The 17,930-nt window shown below is 33.9% G+C and overlaps 1 non-coding gene across 1 annotated transcript; it reads right to left on the minus strand.

The window, feature by feature from the left end:
* Positions 1–16,290: 16,290 nt before the first annotated feature.
* Positions 16,291–16,419, minus strand: LOC135842184 (U11 spliceosomal RNA). Its single transcript, XR_010558087.1, has one exon. It is a non-coding gene; the product is annotated as a U11 spliceosomal RNA (small nuclear RNA).
* Positions 16,420–17,930: the final 1,511 nt, after the last annotated feature.

Raw genomic sequence — 17,930 nt, forward strand, 5'->3', positions numbered from 1 at the left:
GCAAAAATGGCTCAGTTTCAAATGAAAGTATTTGAGATTCTGCGTCGATCTATTCTGTAACCTGTTCAATCCATTTTTAGGGTTCCACTGAGCGGTTGAAAATTTGCAAAATACCCTATTTTTGGATAAATTCGAGTTTCGAAATTTTTTTCTTGAAAAATATTTCGAATTATTCACGTCAAAAATTTAGAGGCACCATTCCTGAAACCGGGGAAATATTTTAAAGCGCAGTGGTGCCAATTTTTCGTGACTTTCATCAATTTCAAAAAATGGAAACAATTTTATTAGATTTTGAGTGTTATTTTTTTCGAGTTTTCAAAATAGCCAAAAATGATCAATAAATTGACACCTGTATGTAGCGAAATATATTCTTGCTTCAGGAACGATATCTTTCCATATTCGAACATAATTATAATAGGTACGAAACATTTGCCAAGAGAAAATTTTCAAAACACGAATTCATCCGAAAATAAGCGATTTGCAAATTTTTAGCCACTCAGTAGAACCCTAAAAAAGTGGTCTTGGATTTTGACGACAATCGCTAGATCGACGCAGAATCTCAAATTGTACTTTCACTTGGGACAAGACCATTTTTTGCAGAACAAATTGTGTCGCGACAGGAGCAAAAAAACACGATTTTTTTCAAAAATGCATTCAATGAAGGTGTATGTTAAATGTGGTCAACATCCGCGTACTTTTTTTCGCTTTTCAACTTTTTGTTTTCAGCAATTGACGCAAAAATAGCACAAGAAGAAATGGAAGTTTTGGGTCCAAGCGACATCCTCGAAACCAACAACGAACTGCTGAGAGAATACAAAGAAAGGTCAGGAGTATATGGAAATATATGATTTTAAATGATGAAAGAACACAAAAGCGAGTGCAACCAGAATTCAATTGAAAAAAAAAGAGAAATTCTTATTGCAAGATGGTTTTTGCTTTTTGCTAATCTAGATCCTCAAAGGTTAAAGCTGATCTGTTGAATCATAATCAAAGTTACAACATCAATATGTACACCTTATGTATCGATAACATTGGTCTAATTCCAGTAAGTACCACAGAATGCGATATCATGTTCGTAATCTAGGATCATTTCACGAAGTATGTTCGATTATTCGCTTTGAAAGTCGTGACGTCGTCGACCAATCCGATAAAAAGAATGCAACAATGGATCGATGAATTTGGCTCTCTAAAAATTATCCTCAGCAACAACGGTAGCCAATTCACATCAGGATATCGGCGAAATTTTTTGAAACAGAAGAATGTGATTGTAGGTATGTTATACTTCAAGATACACGCCAAATTCAACTTCGACAGAGAGAGTAATGGCAACTTTGGTGACTGGAAAAATACTTCGAAGAAAAGTAAGTCCCAATCAAAAGTGGATATTGATAGAAACTGCTGGAAAGAGTAACAGCAGAAAAGACTCCAAGCAACAAGAGTAAAAAACTGCAGATAAGAAAGATACAGAAAGTTTTGAAGACACAATCCTTCAGCTGCAGAACATATGTATACTACGTAAGTTCCAGTTTTCAAAAATGTATTTTGCAATTTTAATTGACGAATAATATTAACTTGATTCATACCCATCATTTCATTTTCTCCTTCAGATGATCAAACTAATGCATTGCCGATAACAGACGATACTAACATGAGTTCTGAAAATATTGGTGGTGTTCTATGTAAGTTGATCACAGCTCAATCACTCCTATGTCGGATCAAATAATTACCACAGTGAACAGAACAATTTTGGCTGAGAGATTGGTATCATCAAAGCATTCAGAATTAATGGAGGTTGTATCGATTCATGAAGAAGTTGCACTCAACTGAAGCCATCAGAAACAAATTATAGAGAATCCAAATACTTAAATTAATAAGAAAAGGAAAGATATCATTTCAACTCGATTAGAAAGTCTGACTACGCCCAAACATAGAAAGATATCATAAAACTAATGAAATATTTTGGAATAGTTATACTGGTGCTAGTTTTTCAGCCATTATTACCAAGTTCAAAAAAACAAGAAAGGAGTAAAATAACCACAATTTTTACGAAAATGTTATTTTTTTAGTCCGGCATATAACAATAAAAAATATGATCCCCCTCCTCCCTCTGAATCCTCTGGGACACAGTTTTTTGTTCAAGATGACTGGACAATAATCTAGATCGGAAGAGCTTAAAAAAATTCATCACCAGTCAGTGCATTTTTCAATTTTTGGTGAAAAATGATAAAAATAAACAAAATTTTACCGAATTGACCTAGAACGCTGAAACTTGCGATTAACCCTAATTTCGACCTGCCAAATCGATTGGAAACAGTGTTTTGAAACGTTCTGAGAAGTTCTAGAGCCTTCAGTAGATTTTTGAAGCTCAAAATTTCCACAACACTTCATCAAAAATGGAGTTGGAAAGCCAAAATTCACTCTACATAGAAAAAATTGCTGAAAGCTCCAAAATGACTTGAACCCACCTGCAGCCGACTCCATAGCGTGTAGAAAATTGAAGTCAGAGTACATTTTGGATTTCTAGCTCCAGGTAAAAATTAATGGAAATTTCGATCATTGAAAAATCTGCAGGACGCTTCAGTCATTTTGAAACGGCCGCCAGAGGCTCCAACACGACTTGAAATCTACCTGCAGTCGACTTCAACGCAAATTGAAATCAGTTTATAAAATGAATTTCGGCTTTTCAACTGCATTAGATGAAATTTTGAGGAAATTACAAGTTTAAAAAATCTGTTGAAAACTCCAGAACTGCTCAAAACAGTATGAAACCGTTTTCAATCGATTTTGGTAGGTCGAAAATCTCTAGGACAATTTGGTATAATTTTGATTTTTCCCCTCATTTTTAACTCGAATTTGATTTTCAAAAATTCGTCAAAAAAATGTTGGTTGGTGATAAATTTTTACATGCTCTTTCGTTCCAACTTTGTCCAGTTCAAAAATCCGCGATTTGGCCGCCGTTTCGTTAGTATAGGGTCTACTTTTTTTTGGCTTTTGCTTCAAAATGTCTCTTAGGATGTCTCCTTCAAGAAAAAAGCTGTCTCAGAGGATCACCGAGGGAGGGGGCAGTTATCCCCATTGTCCTATACCGGACTATTCAGACGAGAACCTATATTTTCTTTCCATGTAGAAATCATCGAACTCAATGACACGTTACAGATCTCACACAATTCTATAGTAGGTACATCTTTTCGAAAATCGCATATTTTCGATTAAAACTGTCCAAGGAAGTTTTTATGAATACATCGGCGCGGCGTATTCTACATAAGATTGTTCATCTCCTCGAACAATTATACAATTGAAAATAATCAACAAAATGAAGAAAAAAGCACCCTATAGATGGATTAACTTTTTGATTGTCAACAAAATAATACCTACAATTAATTGTGTATAATTTATTGGAAAAAAAGAGAAAAAAATACTTTTTCATTTTTTTTTTTTTCGTTTTCACTGAAATTAAGTTTCAAATTTGTTTGCAGCAGTCTTCTTCTGGACCCAACTACACGCCTACTAGCAGTCAAAATGCCCAACAAAGCCACGATATTCCTACGTCCCTCAAAAGAGAAATTGTGACATACTGGCTAACTGAAGGTGGACAGAAAAGGAAGTCGTTGATCTTCAGTTCAGAATAAATATCGTCGGCATGTAAGCTCGGCAAACCAGCATCATAAATGGAAGCAGCGAGTGTAAATATACAGCTATAAATTCACAAAGTGAAATCGATGAACCAAAAATTGAGCAAAACTCCGATTTTGTTACAATTTTTTATGGCTGATTCTTTTCGAACGACTCTTTTCACCCTCCATCCGATGAAATTTTTTTCAAAATGGGATTATTAACTGCCCACCTTCATTTTTTAAAATCAAAATTCAAAATAACAGATTTACCTTAATTTATTTGGTAAAATTTCGTGGTACGACCGTACCCTTTACCAAGCTCTTCTAAAATTCGCAAAATACGAGTAAGTAGCTTTTTAATCCCCAATAGCATTTGTTTCATAATTCGAAAAAATACGGCGTCCGACTACACGATAAATATGTATAAAGGGAATCTGACGAGACGGCAACATTTAAAAATATCGACAAATTAAAATACACACGCACAAAATTCACCACCTCCGTGCTCGGCTTATCGGCGGAGCCCGAGATGGAAAACAATTTGATTTCAACAATAAAATAAATATTTTCATAATCGATACACACGCCTGCCGAAACCTTCAGAGAGGTGAATACGATAGGTAAAGGTAAACTGAAAAAGAGGGCAGAAAAACGTAGACTAGGTTATATAAGAGCGTAATTTATTTCTGCGGTCGCGTAGTACATACATAGGTAGTAGGTATTTGTATATACTTCCAGTCTGGTAATTACGTACCGGAAAATAATTATTTTCTGATGAGTGAACAGTAAAGTAAAGGTGGCATGGTAGAGAGTTGTAGGTGTATAAGGCGACCTAATGTGGCAAATTGAACGTTACTTTCGGAATGAAACTTTTGTATGGTTTGTTTGAATGCTGCCTATTTATACGTTCAATATGCTTACATATACGTAGGTAGGAGGCTCAAGATCGGAATTGTTTGCGAGGAAGGAATGGAGTTTTAGTATGCAGGAGGTTGCAGAAATAGTTCGTATACGTTTTAGCACAGGGAGACGTCTTTTGATGAAGATATCCACGTTAATCAAGGAGAAATATGAAAAATATGTAGTAAGTAAGTAACTTTTATAACTTCTTTTTCCAGAGTTAATTCTGAATTGAAAATATCCCGTCAAAAATTACAGACTTTTAAGTCAAAAGATAATTAGCTCCAAACTATGGGTTCCCTAAGGAAGGTCATGATCGAAAAAATCCTCAGTTTTTTGCAGCATATAACTCCTCAATCTACATACAACCTTACGATGATGGAAATGGAACCCTCATTAAAAAAAATTAAAACCCAAGTCTCGAGTTTATAAACTTCTCTAATGAAGAAGGACGCGTTTAAAAAATTAAAGATTGTGAAAATCTGAATTTTTCTAGTTCAAAAAAATCAGAAATCCATTTTTTCAATAAAAAACGCACACTCCATGTTTTCAGATTTGTATTTACTGAAAATTTTAGTACCTCTTTTCATTTTGGATCATCTAAGAATGAATTGAGGAATTAAAAAACCATCGGTTCTTTGAGATCGCTTTTGTTCTACAGCTCAAATTCATCCGTGATTACAAAAATGGCTTACTAAATATCCCCCCCTCCCCCCGACATGATAATATTTGATTGGAATAAAACTTGGACAGATAAAAAAAGGGCATAAAAACCATTCATTAATTTTAAGCTGCTCAAGTTGATTGCGCATTCGATTTTTTGGTGAATGTTTGAAGTTTTTTTATACAGGTGAAGCAGCAGAGCATGAACACCTGATTTTCGACGGTCATGATTTTCCAACGAAGCATGATGTATATTGGATTTTGTGAATGGATAAAAAAAATATATTTCTGATATTCTGATGATACTTCTGGATCCGACCGACGACGATAGTATTTGTCAATTAGGTATCAATCACAGATCCTCCGGCCAAAATTTCAGCTTTTCAAGTTCATATGGTGAAGAGAAAAGGTAATTTTAAAAATCCACAGATGACATGAAAAAAAGCAATGAAAAATTATTTTTCTGACCGGACGGCCGGCTCTGGCCAATAGTGGAACGAGTATCAAGTACCTGTCTAGAAGACACTCTTTGGCCAAAATTTGAGCTCCTGAAGTTAATACGAATGAGACATAGAAAATATGCCGATTTTATTTCCTTTTTTGGATGAAACAGCTCTACACCTAATTACATAAAAAATATTTTTAAAAAAAAACATTTTTCGAACAACCAAACATTCACCAAAAATCGACAAATCAACTCGAGCAGCTGAAAATTGGGGAAGAATTTTTTCTACGTCCTTTTCCCACCGGTTCAAGTTTCATTCCGTTCGAAAATCATCATGGGGGCAGGGGGTGTCCCTTGAGAGACAAATGGAGACTAACGAAGACTATGATATGCCTTTTGGTATTGAAGACTACAATATTGATGGTTAATGAAGGCTAATCAAGCCCCATTTTAACTGGCAAATTAGCGCCTTGCAAGTCAACGTAAGTATCCCAGTTTTGTAAATCGATTTTTTCACATGGCCTATACCATACGCAAAAGCAAGCGAAATTTTAGATCAATCAGAGTTGAAGAAATTCTCTAATTCTGTCTGTAAATGAAAATCCAAATTCTAACAATCATTTTTTGCAGTGCTGGATATAAAAAGTAATCATTAATCAAAAAACAGACAGTAAGTGAACAGTATTCGTAAAAAAAATTGGTCATAGGTAATTTTTCCACTAATAAAATCGCTTCATTTCATAAGACACGAGTGAAAAAGTATTCCCCATAAGGCCTGGAAATCATAATTCTTACAAAATTGCACCCAATCAATATGAAAAGCTAAAATTCAGTAAGTATAGAACATATTTTTCAGCCTCGTAGATCGACTAAAGATGATTTCGTGCAATTCTGGAGCCTCCAGCGACATTTTGAAAATTCCAGCTCCTGAAAAAATGTTCAAAAATTTTCCAAAAAAACCTCCAACACTTTGATGCATGTGCTCTGAGCACATGATCAACACGTTTTTTTTTTTTTTTTTTATAATCAATGTTTGCTCATCGAGGGCCACAAATTTCTACAACGAATTCCATGATCAAAAAATTGAAAAATTAAATAAACACTTAATGTCCTATTCTGGATATACCAAGCGGACTGAAGGTGGTTTTAGGCCTTTTTGGACCCATAGTGACATTTTAGGAATTCTAGTTTTCCAAAAAAAAAAAAAAAAAAAAAACAAGAGTTCCCACAGCAATTAGACACGCTTTGGTTCAACCTTATGCGAATGCATAGCGAATTTTTCAATTTTGTGATCATTAAATCACTGGAAAAACATTTGATCTTGAATCGGCGAGAGGTGATTTAGGAACACTGATACACGATCGGTTCAGTTGATCATCAACATGCACACATTTGCAGGTGTTTTGTAATTTTTTGAGAAAACTGGTATATCTAAAATTTTACTGGAAGCTCCAGAACGACTCGAAACCGTCTGCAGCCGATCAACGAGCTTGAAAGTAGGTATAGTACACATCAAATTTCAGCTTTTCATCTCAATTCAGAACAATTTTAGAAAAGCAGTGATTCCTAAAAAATGACTGCAGGCTTCAGAACTACTCAAAACAACTCGAATCCATTTCCGATTGATTTGGGAGTTCAGAAAAAGCGTACCTATTTACTTAATTTCAGCTTTCTAGCTTAATTCAGCAAAGTTTTGATTTTTCACCTTTTTGGACTGAACTTGCAAAAATCCACCAAAAAATGAAAAATGGACTCCAACTCGTAAAATTTAACTGAATGAATATTTTTCAATGCTTTTTCAATCTAGATTTATTTAGATACGATTAAGCATTGAACTGTTTTTCCATTACTAATTTTCTAAAATGAACCATCTTATTCTCGTATCAACAAAATAAGCTCATCAAAGGACACACGAAGCATTTACCTACTCTTCTTTTGGGCAATTTTTTGTCATTTTTCAAGCCTATTTTCAATTTACCAGCACGCAACCCCCATTCTACTTCGAAATTTCAACTTCCATAAACATCCCACAACAACCTATCGCAATTCTCAGCAAAAAATTTACATACATCTATCAGCTGTTTCAATCGTACTTAATTGAACTACGCATACTACACAGAGAACTATTTTATAGGTACATATGTAGATACACTTCGAAAAATCAACATACCACATACCATTTCAGTCGTTCATTTATCGATTATCGAAAAGCAAATACAACCTCGATTTACCTACTTCGAGTGCAAATACACGAGTTGGCGAAAATTCGGGGACAAGTTTTAATTTCAATTAAAACATCAATGATATTTATCGTATCATATTATGTTTTCCATTCAAATCGTAGGTATATGTCAGTTTATCAGTCCTCTCTATCCCTCATGTTTATTCAACGTGCTATATAGTAACACATGTTGAATTTTAAATATTAGGGGAAAGTAGCCAAATATGGAATGGAGTGAACTCTTTCGGGTGACGTAGAGATATCTGAGTAAGTATGAAATTATTCCATACAAATGTTTAAATAATATGTAAGTAATCTAGTTTGACTGGTAAAAATTCCACGATAATTCGTCATCAATTTTTTTTGGTGATTTCTTTCTGAATTATTACACACAAAATTATAAACAGATAAGATAATTCATCTTTACCTGGACCAAATTTAAACGATCCTAAATGAAGTTTTTGAACCAGGAGAAAACGTGAACGATGTAATTTTAAAGGTGGATCCCACACAGAAGTGAAAAACATCCAAATTGTATTGAAGAATATTTTAAATTCGTCCTATACTTAGGTATGCCATTTTTAAAAAATGCAAACGTTCATGATTTGGTAACGATTAAAAATCAGTTGATGGAAATAAAAATGGAATTTTGTTTGATGAAGGATTAGCAGTCACAAGTTTGTCAAATTTGAATGAGAAAATCGATCGTTTCCCACTAGTGGCAAGCGGAATTGGTATTGAGCAATTGTTGGGAGTTCCTCAAATACCTTCTTCAACTGGAGCAGAAGTATCATCTGCAGTTTATCGTGCATTGAAAAATTGGAATTCCCTTGAAAAAGTACAAGGCTGTGTATTTAACACTACAGCTTCGAATACTGGAAGAATACAAGATGCTTGTTTCCTACTTGAGCACATGCTAGGTAAAGACATTTCATTTCTTGCACGTAGGCATCATAGCTGTAAGTGAAGCCTATGTTATATGTATCATCTGGTCCAGAAATTCTAATTTTTAAGCAGAATATTGATAAAAATCAAATCTCGAATTCGAATACTGATGAACAAACAAAGAAGAGTTTAGCTCATATTCAACAGAATATTCCATCATTTTATGAAACAACTGTATCCAAAAATTTTCCCAGAGAAGATTATGAGTCTGGAGGAAAAAAATTACAATTCGTGCACCAGGAGCATATTACCAAGCTATAGATGGATGGGTAAGGCACTCTATTACATGAAGCTTTTTTTTATTAGACAACAATTCTCACTATCAAAATTAGATGAAAACGTGTAATTATTAGAATTGTTAAAATATACACAAAACCTTGGTCAACTGCAATGATTACAACTGTAGCTCCCACAACTGATGTGGAATTAATCAGGAACTTGCACGATTATTTGAATGAAGATACATGGATGCCATTTGTGTCACGGTCTCTGGCAAAATATTTCTAACATCATTAGATAATTTAAAAACCACCCTAGATGGTTTGGAGACTCCAACTTTTCGATTAAAAACCGTCAAATGTAAATTTTTTCTCAATGAAATTGACCTTCTTGGACATAAAACTCACAAATTTTTAATCCGACCAATTTTCTTAAAACAAGCCATCAGTTACTATATTCGCTGACTGCAAGATAGTTTTTGCATTTGCTTTCACCATATTGGCAGATGGTTGCATTGGTTGCCAAGTTTGCTTTTACTTCATCTCAATCTTCAAATATGTACAATGAGTGATACAGTGTAAAATAGAACATGAATGTGAAGCAAAAAATGAAGAAAAAAATAAATCACCAATGGTAAAAAAAACATATCAAAAGCTTGTCCAAATTAAACAATAAAATGAAGCACACTTCTTTTAGCATCACACAGATTCAATTGACCAAACCGTAGCTAACAAGCATCTCTCATTAAACCCTCGAATAAAACAAACCCCCCCACTGCCCCCTCTCCCACATTAATTCAACTCGCGAATAATTCGACAATTTTATGGTAAATTTCATCTCGAGTACACGGCTTTTTTCAATTCCATCATAATCTGCTGCTAGTGCTGCTATAAATGAGGAAAGTTATAGCTTACAAATAAACAAGGTAAATCGCTTCGCAAGTTTCCAACACACGTAAAATGTTGTAAAGCAACTAAACAAGAAACAAGACACTGGGCTTGGAAACGCAGAAAGAGAGAAATAGAAGGTAATCCCAACCATCCAACGGCAGCAGGCTCTGCTTGTGAACAAAACAAGCACAGCAAAGTACATCTAGAAAACGAGTAAGTGAGAGGAAAAACAAGTAGGTAACTAACTAACTATACACAGAGTAAGTTGATCGTTCGTATATACGAAGAAGAGCAAAGTGAGGCAGTAACATTCGGTAAACTTATTTTGATCGTTAAATAAACAACTTTAAGGAAACTGTTTATCATAAGTTTTAAAATTATGGATTTTCTAAACGTTAGCGATTTGCTGCGTTTTGTACTCTCTACTTCATCGCTCATCATACCTACTCGTAGCTTTCATTCTTTTTCTTTCGATGAGCACCTACCCACCTTTACCTACTTACGGGTTGTCTTCGTTAGAGAAGGGAAGGATTGTGTAATACCACACTGTAGGTGTATCGTCGTCGCCGAGCGTGTAATTTCACCGGAGAATATTACTATATCGTGGTAAATTTCGTGTACAGCCTGCGTGAGCGTGTGGTAGTATATGTCGTTGTCATCTTTTCTACAATGTAATATTTTTCAGAACAGATGTCCGCTCACGTTGCGGTAATAAATTGCACAATGTGTGCAGGTGAATTTCTATACGACTTTGCGGTTTGATCTGTTCGCCTTTTTCGATATTTTACTCGAGGAAGTTGGGGTTGCGAGGCGAAAGAGAAAGGGAAGGAGAGAAATTAATGAGAAAATCTGAGAATTTTCACATCCCTTAAGGTACTATGTAACAGGTTGGAAATTGTTGTACGAGTAGCAGACGGAATTTAGACTTGGAAGGGATGTGTTTCAAAGGATACAAAAATGTTTGAATCGAACGACAGTGGATCGAAAGAAGACTTGAAAATATCTACTAACAAAAATTTTAAATGCTAATTTTGATTTTTAAAGAACTGCCACGTATTGCCAAGTGTGAAATTCTCTATACTGAATAGTACTATTGACTATTGAGTGAAGGTAAGTTTTTTATACCCCACAATCATGTTTCACATATCTCTAGTTCCAGTCAGCGATCAAATGAGCTTATTCGTTCAAAAAACATCATATTCGAACATTCAAATTCAAGTTGATAGTGTCAATATAAAATTTGAAAGATTAGCTGATACATCGTTTAACTTGCACCCTCATCGATAGGAAATTTAACGCTCTCTAAATTTTATTTCAGGTACATTACTTGACTGTTTTAGTGATGTTGTTTAATATTTATTAGATTTTTATGCTGTATATTTTAGATTTTCGCACTGTTTAGCCGCAGCCTGTAGTTTCCATTTACAGATTTTGCATTAATCTGTCTTCTGAAAGGTCGCGTAAATTACAATATTTGCACCTAAATGACTCGCCAAATCAATTAAAAACGATTTCGATCCATCCTCAAACTACTCACTGATTCTAGGAATTCCTACATGTGATAAGATTAAGTAAATAGTATCCTATTTTCATTTGGTGAAATTTAGTGGAAATTTTGAATTTCAGAAATCTGCTGTAGGTTCCAAAACTGCTCAAAAGAGCTTGGAATTGTTTTTAATTGATTCAATGAGTCATAAATACATAGGATGGATAACTAGGCTCGATCAGGTTCAAAAAATGTTCACGTGATTGAGATATCTAATTATGTATCATTATACAGGGTGTCCGGGGAGTAGTGGTACAAACTTCAGATTTGGATTATGATATAAGCGCGTACGACTCACTCACTCGTACGAATAAAAAAAGTATGAGAAACAAGTTGCCTATTTTTGAAAATTGAAGAGACAAAATGCGTTTTTAAAATTCAAGAGCCAAAATGCAAATTTGACCATGGGGCTCAGTAATTGGTACTTTAAAAAATGTACAAAATTACCTATTATGACTTTTTGCCAAACTTGCAAGTTGAAAGGGCCACAAATGATTTTTATTTTCCATAAATGGTCATGAAAAAAATTAATGCGGAAATGAATTCTACGCAAAAAATTGACAAATTTTGTTACGGTCATTTTTTGTCTTACTCTAAAATTTTTAAAATCTTTTATGGGGCACAAAAATTGTAAATTTAATGACATTTTCAGCAAATCGAAAATTGTTGAGCTTCAAACACTTTTCAAATTTCAGAGTAAGAAAAAAATTTGCATTTATTTTTTTATCACGTTTTCTTGAATTTAAAAATCATTTGTAGCCCCTTCAATTTGCAAGTTAGGCAAAAAGGTCATAATACGTAATTTTGTTAATTCAAAGTATACTACCAAACTTCATGGTCAAAATTGGAATTTGGCTTTTAGATTTTGAAAACGTATTTTGTCTCAACAATTTTGAAGATATGCCACACCTTCACATGACCTTTTTTCAAAGTCTTACCCGGTTGTATCGAAATCTGAGGTTTGTACTCGGTACAGACTGGTTTCACAAAACGTGCATGTTTTTGAAACCTTGCACTTTTGAACAACAATGTGTTTATAATTTCGACGTTTGTGGTTATTATAAATAGCATTTTTTCTGCAGATTTCGAATCTGTATTTGTTTTCTTATTTTGATGTTTTGGAATTGGAGTAATCCGTGTTTGAAATAAGTGATTTTCCTATACTATATTTTGAGATAAAAGTGCAATACAAATTTTTTTTCAAATTTTTGTAAAGTATCATAACCAAGAATGTCTTCCTTGGGGTATATATTTTAACCCCCATTCGTGACTTTTTGCCACTTCTCGCAACTTTGTGAGAAAACGCTGTTTGAATGTTCAAAACTGATCAAAGGAAGTTGAAAACAACACATCTTTGAATATTATCAGTGTTTTTACCTCGCGAGTACATTCCTTCTGAATGAAAACCAGTGTTTCCATACCTAATTTTGATGGCATTGAAAAATATTTTATTTCCAAAACATGTAAAATTCAATTCTAAACATGATGAATTTCTAAAATTACATGAAAATTCCTTGCTCTATAGAAATATTTAAAGATTTGGATGAACTAATTTGACTAATAGGTAAGTACTCGTATATCTTCACACAACTAAATTAGTAGGGCTTCAATCACAATGTATGCCGAAATTAAAGTTAAACTAGTTGAATTTATTTCAGATATGGCTGGCACAATTACAAATCAAGATTTGTTTCTCCATTTATGGAAGAAAAAAATAGAAATTAGTAATACAGATGGTGCAAGGAATTTATTATATGAACACGTTTCACTCAGTAACCCTTCAATTTCTGTGCATTTTGCCCCCACTCCACGGTACCCCCTTAATTTTTTTGTAAAAATATTTGCAGAAACATGTTCTACAGGTTCGAAAAGATACTTATACCTTGATAAGTCACATCATTTTTTTTTGTCAATTTTTGCATTTGGCCCCCACTCCACAGTAAGTACCTCATTTATTTTTTGAGTCAAATAGTATGAAAAATGGATTCAGCGCATCAAAAAACCCTCAGAAACTCATTTTCATAGTTTTGGCCGCCTATATTTTCACAGGGACCAATGACGAGAGACCGGTGCATCGAAGCTGGAGGAAGATACTTCAAAAAATATTGACTTGTATTTTTTTCTTAAATACATTTACTGAAAAATGACGAGCTTCTTTAAGTGTTTATTGAATACCCTTTTTAGGTAAAATTATGGACATGAAGGAAAAAACTTGATATACAATCATAAAAATGAACAGAAGAAAATGTTTTCGTTCAAATTGTATGATAACGAGAAAAACTACTTCCGAATTGTTGCATTCGATCACGTTTTCAGTAAATTTTGCCCTTTGATAGTACATAGAAGAAGAAGTTTGTACTCTACAAGGTGGAACTATTAAAGAAAGCTTTTGCAATAACGAACTAGAGATATGTACCTACAATTGAATATGTGCTTCTTCAATTACATATAAAGAAATCTGAAATTTGCATAGAGATTCCAGACTATCAAAATAATTTCATTAGACGTTCCAGATTTGAAAAAACGCCATTTAGGTATTGACGTTTTAGCTGCAGAGGCGTTAGGCTGCCGTAAGCAATGTAAATGAGGCTACAAATGGTAAAAAAATATCAAAAAATTACCATTTGTGACAAAACCTCATCAAAAAAATTTTGAAAAAAATGATACGATTTGTGGGACATAAGTAGAAAAACATCAATATACCAGATGGAAAAATAATATAAAATTCACTTGAAACTTTACTGATGAAATTTCAAAATAGGTGACTTTTAGGGTGAAATTCATGATAGGGGTACTGGGTTGATTTAGGATAGTGATAGAATCGAAATTCGAGTTCAACGACCTCAAATTAGGAAAAAACTCGTCTCGTTCCAGCTGTTTCGTAAAATTTTGCCCCAATTCACGATTTTTGAATTTTTTTTCAAAAGTCTCTTCCTTACTCTATAAAGGTCTCTTTTAATCGGAAAATGATAATGACACGTCGGGTACTCTCACATTGAAGCCGTGTAAGTAAGTTAAAATGTTATTAAATGGATTACGATTTGAATGAAATTGAATCCGAACAGTTTGATGGGCATATAAAAAATACCCCACTAGCCAAAATTCAGACACCAAATTCATTTTTCGAATTTTCTTTTAGTAATTTTTGAAAATAAAATTTAGGTCAAAGGCAACAATAGAAAATTAGAATCTGACGAGTGCCACATTTTGACCTACGCTCACGAATTGATTGGAAGCAATTTTGAGCTGTTTTGAGCAATTGTGGGACTGACAGCAATTTTTTAGAAACTACGAGCTTCATGAAATTTCTTAAAGAAGCGGTCTACGATGACAACGATATAACCATGGAAACCAGAATTTAAATTGACTCGCATTGAAGCCGTGTAAGTAAGTTAAAAGGTTATTAAATGGATTGTGATTTGAATGGAATTGAATCCGAATAGTTTGAGGGCACATAAAAAATACCCCACCAGTCAAAAATTCAGACACTAAATGCATTTTTTGAATTTTCTCTTGGTAATTTCTGAAAATAAAATTTGGGTCAAAGGCAACGATAGAAAATTAGAATCTGACAAGTGCCACATTTTGACCTATAGCTCCTCTCACGAATTCATCGGAAGCAATTTGAGCAATTGTGGGACCTCCAAAAATTTTTTAGAAACTACAATCCTCATGAAATTTCTTAAAGAAGCGGCCTACGAGCACAACAACGCACAACAACGTAACCGCGAAACCGAAATTTAAATTGACTCACATTGAATCCGAGTAAGTAAGTTAAAAGGTTATTAAATGGATTGTGATTTGAATGAAATTTGATCCGAATAGTTAGAGGGCACATAAAAACTACCCCACCAGTCAAAAATTCAGACACTAAATGCATTTTTTGAATTTTCTCTTGGTAATTTTTGAAAATAAAATTTGGGTCAAAAAGAAAGCTAAAAAATTAAAATTTGGCGCGTGCCCCATTTCAACCTTCTCATACGAATTGATTGGAAGCAGTTTTGAGCTATTTTGAGCAATAATTCTGGAACCTCCGGCGAATTCCGCTTAATCAAGCTAGAAAACTGAAATCCAATATAATGCACCACATCTTCAACCTCTCAGATCGATAGAAAGTAGGTTTTAGGGCATTCCATAGCTTGGAATGAAATTTTGGAAGTATTTACCAAATTTTGTAGAGATCATTATTTTCTAAAAATCTCCGAAGGTTTCAGGATTGTTCAAGACCTTTTAAAATCGCTTCCAATTGATTCGAAAGAGGGAGGGGGATCAAAAATGAAGCACACATTAAACTGAAACTTTTTAGCTTAATAATTCATGAAACACGTTTTCGATTCTAATGGCAATTGACAACCCTCATTCAACATCAACTTAAAAGTATAGTCCCAAAGACATTTCAGTTTGAAATAGTAAAGAGTTTTTTCAATTTTATTGAGTTTTATAAAGCACGTAAGTAAATGTACATGTTTTATGATTCTATATTGTTTTACTTATATTTAATTTAAAATGTGTTATTTTACCAACTACGTACCTACTACCCGAGCTAAACAAAGTTTATAACAACTGGGTTTTCTGTAGCTTACTTACGAAGTATAGTTGAAGTCGACGCGACTTCCATCAGCTTTTTGCTCAAAAGTTTTGGTTTCGAATTCTTTTTACTGCCATCAACGTTGGCATTTTCTTGTACTGTTTTACAAAATGATCAATTTCAGCAATAACCCAATTTTGATTCATATACATATAATTTTTTTCATAAATTTGTAAAGCAGCCCAAAAGCAAATAAATATTAGGGTCAGAGACTTTAGTACAGACATTATCCTAACCCACCATAAAAATGGAATCATGAGAAGACGCCAGCACATTCTGATGCCAACTGTCTCCCGCTTCAAAAATAATGTGTTGGGTATGTCTTGATAACCATACCCTACAAGTCATTGCTGACTTGCATGCCATGAAAGCGGCAAACACCCTTTTTAAACTCAAGTTTTCGCGCCAAAACATTATATACTACTCGATGCAACATTTCATCTGCGAGTAGTAAAACGTGTTAGTTTACGTCATGGTCACACATACGAGTACGAGATTCTTCATTCATTACATCAGCAGAAGTAGGTTTAGGAGGAGGTACCTCCACCAAGTACCTCACCATGACTGCTACTAACATTGGTCATACATTCGCAGCAGAAACATTATTTTTAGCACATTTGATGCACTTTGACTATAATAATATTAATGGACCTGTTAAAAGACTTTGAATATCCACAACACTTTTTTTGTTTTGTTTTTTTTTTTCAAAACAGCCTCTCACGATGACTTTGATGAGATAGCAAAATCGACACTTTCTCTAATTTTGACGAAGCTCATCGAAAATGTTGGTTTTAATGTAAAACCATCCCTAAAAATTTTCTCGTTCTCCGGAGAGGATGTTCCAAAAATGTTGAAATTTCCATGGACATTTGCGACCGAAACGCGTCTCACTTCATAAAATTTAATGTTTTTGTAATAATTTTTTAAATATTTTCGTGAATAAAAGTGTTCGTGCTGTAAAAGGTGTAATTAATTGACCTCTTGTAGTTGATGAGCTTTCGATATGCCAGACCCCTCTCTCAATTAGAATGTCGAGAAGGGTGAAATTTTTGTGAACTTTTCAATGCATAAACATTATTTTCGCGATGTTGGGTAGTATTTTTTCTCGTCTCATTTCGCTTGGAAGTTGTCTGGATGTCTGGAATGATTAAAGTTGTTTACTGTGTAGGGTTGAACAGTAGTAGATGTGATAAATACTTTGAAAATATGGTAAGTAATCGTTTTTTTTTAATGTGTACCTGTCAATTGTCTGGATTGACAATATGTTTTTTAATATTTTACCCTCCACTCAACAGAACTATCGATTTTTGATTTCAGAGTGGCTTGCCGAGATGATGTTCCTTTGGTGGCAGGAATTATTACTCATATGCCCCATTATGTCGATTTTGACGTTCATGTTTTGTATGTTTGATGTTCACCTTTGCTTAGCCATGGCATTTAATTCGTTAACAGGTGAGTTCATCATCTATATTATAGATACATTAGTTGCACCATAATGGAATTTGGCGATATAACCAATTTGTGACACCGGATGAGATTGGGTACTCAAGGGTCCGAAAATCAGTTTTGTTTTTTTTTTTGCGTTTTGAAGTAGTATTTTATTGTACTTTCTCCTAGTACCTAATACATAAAACAGGTGAGAAAGTCTGCAAAAATGATTTAAAAAAATCAATTAAACTGAAATTATATGTAAGGAATACCGGAACCGATTTTGATAAAACTCAAAATCTCAAAATTTCAGCAATACATGAGCCATGCGCGATGAAGAACTTTTTTCAAAAGTTCGCAGCTTTCGAGTTCAATCACTCCCACTCCCAACTCTTAACAATAATGGAGACAAATACAGTAAAACGAAAAGTAGGAAAGAAATTAAGAGTTTCAGATTTAATAATAAATTAA

The sequence above is a fragment of the Planococcus citri genome, chromosome 3 (genome assembly GCF_950023065.1).
Source record: "Planococcus citri chromosome 3, ihPlaCitr1.1, whole genome shotgun sequence".
Taxonomy (NCBI): Eukaryota; Metazoa; Arthropoda; class Insecta; order Hemiptera; family Pseudococcidae; genus Planococcus; species Planococcus citri.